This window comes from Narcine bancroftii, chromosome 1, assembly GCF_036971445.1.
Source record: "Narcine bancroftii isolate sNarBan1 chromosome 1, sNarBan1.hap1, whole genome shotgun sequence".
NCBI classification, from domain to species: Eukaryota; Metazoa; Chordata; class Chondrichthyes; order Torpediniformes; family Narcinidae; genus Narcine; species Narcine bancroftii.
The window spans coordinates 162,009,044-162,013,235 of record NC_091469.1 but is presented as its reverse complement, the minus strand read 5'-3'; the positions used below and the strand labels follow the sequence as shown (position 1 = coordinate 162,013,235).

The window sequence follows — 4,192 nt, the reverse complement described above, 5'->3', positions numbered from 1 at the left end:
CATGTTCAGTCCGTCTCCCATTCTCTCAGCAGTCCACTTTCACCTTGCCTCTCTAAGGCAAACTGTCATTTTTTAACATAAAACCACACAACACATAGTTCAATACATAACACAGAACTCTGTAACTCCTCCCCTGCTAAAAAAATTGGTCCACAAGAACAAATTTTTAACAATTAATGGAAATATTACATAAATAAAATAAGCACTCCAGATTTTACAGTAAGTATGTGATTAGATTCATATCCACTCAGATTAATATCTTGACAAACAACTGCTATTTTGTTATCCATCCCCTTTATGTGTGTAATAATTAAATCATACTCTTGTAATAGTAAGCTCCAATTCAATAATTGTCTGTTATTATTTTTCATTTTAGACAGAAAAGCTAATGGATTATGATCAGAATATATTATTAATGGGTTTTGAGCAGTACAAATATACACAGCAAAATGTTGCAAAGCTAAAACAAGTGCTAATAACGCCTTATCAATGGTTGAATAATTTCGTTGATGGTCGTTAAACTTTTTTGAGAAGTACAAAATAGGATGTTCTACTCCATCACCATCCTTGTTCTGTAACAGTACAGCACCAACTGCTTCGTCAATGGCGTCCACGGCTAGAGAGAATGGCTTTTCAAAGTTAGGGGACACAAGTACAGGCTGATGGCATAAAATGGCCTTTAACTTCAGAAACACTTCCTGGCATGCATTTGACCAGATAAATTTTTCTTTCTTTCCAAGTAGTTTTGTTAATGGGAGTGCTATTTCTGCAAAGGTTTTTACAAAATCTACGATAGTAGCCAATCATACCTAGAAATCTCCGAAGAGCTTTCTGGCAGGGGAGAGACCGTGATCAAAAAGGCGGTTCTCCCAGGATGAGGCTATCCCATTGCACTTCGGGTTTGCTGACCCCTGCGACGTCCCCAAATGCGGGATACTCGACTGCAAAATTTGTGGTAGTGGGGGACTGCATTCGCGTTTTTTATTTTTGGGCCCATTGTTGTTTGTTATATACATTAATGATCTAGATGATGGGGTGGTGAATTGGATTAGTAAATATGCAGACGATACTAAGATAGGCGGAGTAGTGGATAATGAAGAAGGTTTTCAAGGATTGCAGAGGGATTTGGGCTGCTTAGAAAAGTGGGCTGAAAAATGGCAGATGGAATTTAATGCTGATAAGTGTGAGGTGCTTCATTTTGGTAAGAAGAATCAGAATAGGACATACGTGGTAAATGGGAGAGCATTGAGGAATACAGAAGAGCAGAAAGATTTAGGAGTAACGGTACATCGTTCCCTGAAGGTAGAAACTCACGTGAATAGGGTGGTGAAGAAGGCTTTTAGTATGCTGGCCTTTATCAATCATTGCATGGAATATAGGAGTTGGGAGGTGATGTTGAGATTGTATAAGGCGTTGGTGCGGCCTAATTTGGAGTTCTGTGTGCAGTTCTGGTCGCCTAATTATAGGAAGGATATAAACAGAGTGGAGAGAGTGCAGAGAAGGTTTACCAGAATGTTACCTGGGTTTAAGCATCTAGAGTACAGGGAGAGATTGGGCAGATTAGGACTTTATTCTTTGGAGCGTAGAAGATTGAGAGGGGATTTGATAGAGGTATTTAAGATTATGAAAGGGATAGACAGAGTGGATGTGGATAGACTATTTCCGTTAAGAGTAGGAGAGATTGAAACAAGAGGACATGAGTTAAGAATTAAGGGGCAGAGGTTTAGAGGTAACATGAGGGGGAACTTCTTTACTCAGAGAGTGGTAGCAGTGTGGAATGAGCTTCCGGGAGAAATAGTGGTGGCAGAGTCAATTTTATTATTTAAGAAAAAGCTGGACAGGTATATGGATGAGAAGAAGATGGAGGGTTATGGTCATTGTGCAGGTAGGTGGGACTAGAGAGGAGTGTTTGGTTCGGTGTGGACTAGAAGGGCCTAATGGCCTGTTTCCATGCTGTAATTGTTATGTTATGTTATGTTATTACCAGAGGTAGGGGACACAGTGATAGCCAATATTTTCACTCCAACCAGTGCCACCTATCCCTGTCCTACCACATAACCCAGATAAATTACAGTGGCATGACCAAACTCACTCTTGTGCAAATTCACTGTGAGGTGTGCTTCCACCAGTCTCTGAAATAACTGCTCTAATTCAAGCATGTGTTCTTCCCATGTATCCGTACTAATTACTAAATCATCAATAAAGGCTCCTGTGTGCTCTAAACCCTGAATAACTGCATTAATCTTTCTCTGAAATGTGCCAGGTGCATTTTTCGTCCCAAAAGGGATAACATTATACTCATACAATCCCAAAAGTGTAACAAATGCAGATATCTCCCTGCCTCTCTCTGTCAAAGGTACACACCAGTATCCTTTTAAGAGATCAATCTTTATAAGAAATTTAGTCTTCCCCACCTTATCTATACAATCATCTATTCTGGGGATAGGGAACACATCAGTCTTTGTCACCATGTTTACCTTTTGATAATTTGTACAAAACCTAATTGAGCCATCTGGCTTAGGCACCAGAACACAGGGTGAACTCCAATTTGAACTTGATTTTCAGATGATGTCATGTTTGAGCATGTAATCCACCTCTCGATCCAACAATCTGCTCTTTTCCTGATTAACTCAGTAAGGATGCTGCTTAATAGGCTTAGCATCACCGACCTCCACATCATGACAAGCCACAGTAGTTCTTCTTGGAACATCTGGGAATATATCATTAAATTTCATAAGTAATGTCTTCATTTCATTCCTTTCTGATTTAGTCAAATGCATTAACTTGGTGTCTAAGTTTTGCAAAACTATAGAATTTTCCAGCCTGGGGCTTATCACTTTCTGTGCTCCATGACCTTCCACGAAACTTATCTCCTTCTTACTTTCCTCTATAATTAGCATCTTGGTTGGAATCCTAGTCTCCTCCTCAGTCATTTTCTCAAAGTAAGGTTTAAGCATGTTCACATGACAGACCTGTGTCTCTCTTCAACGATCAGGCATCTCAATGACATAGGTGACCTGATTAATTTTTTTATTTCACCTTATATGGTCCTGAAAACTGAGCTCTCAAAGGGTTTGACTGCATTAGAAACAAAACCATACTTTGTCGCCAGGTTTAATGTCCCTAATTTTTGCTTTTTGATCATACCAAATTTTCTTTTTTCCCTGAGCAGTTTTTAAATTTTTCCTTGCCATCTCACAAGCCTGATGTAATCTGTTTTTAAATTTGAAAACATAATCCAACAGATTTGATTGTATATCATTATGTATCCACTGTCCCTTCAACAATAGTAATGGACCCCTGACTTCGACTTCATGACCAAACACCAACTCTCTAACAGCAAACAATAACAAATGGATTCCTTCATCCCAATCCTTTTTATTTTCCATGCATTAAACCCTCATCATATTTTTCACAGTTAAATGGAACCTTTGCAAAGCCCCTTGACTTTCAGGATGATAGGCAGATGACACAATTTGATGGGCTCCCAATTCATACACCACCTGTTGAAATATTCCAGACATTATATTACTCCCTTGGTCTGATTGAATTTCACTGGGTAGGCCAAACAGTGTGAAAAATCTTAGCATAGCCTTCACAATCATCTTTGCTTTAATATTTCTCAGGGGAATAGCCTCTGGAAACCTTGAAACTGTGCACATGAGTCTTAACAAATATTAATTTCCCGCTTTGATTTTTGGCAATGGGCCAACACAATTCACTATCATTTTTGAGAAGGGCTCCCTGAAAGCAGGGATGGGTTGTAAAGGTGCCACTGGTGTTCCTTGATTAGGCTTGTCCACCAGTTGACAAGTGTGACAGGTTCTACAAAAGTTCACAACATCCTTTCTTAATTTCGGCCAATAAAACTGTTTCCTTATCTTTTCTACCATCTTCTTCACTCCAAGATGACCTCCTAAAGATGTACTATGAGCCAACTTTAATATTTAATTCCTGTAAGTTTTGGGAATTACAACTTGCCTTACTACCGCCCAGTTTTCACTGGCAGGTATCACTTGTGGTCTCCACTTTCTCATCAATGTTCCCTGTTGAACAAAGTAACCTACTGACACAGTTTCAATTTCCTGGTTAGACAGAATCTTATCTCTTATCCCAGCAAGATCAGGATCATGCTTTTGTTTAGCTATTAATTCTTCTCTTGACAACAGCAAAGCTGGATCCTTAGGTTTGT

The 4,192-nt window shown here is 39.2% G+C and overlaps 1 non-coding gene across 1 annotated transcript; it reads left to right on the top strand.

The window, feature by feature from the left end:
- The first annotated feature begins 823 nt into the window (after positions 1-823).
- On the top strand, positions 824-987 carry LOC138752040 (U1 spliceosomal RNA). The gene has a single exon (XR_011350332.1). It is a non-coding gene; the product is annotated as a U1 spliceosomal RNA (small nuclear RNA).
- Positions 988-4,192: the final 3,205 nt, after the last annotated feature.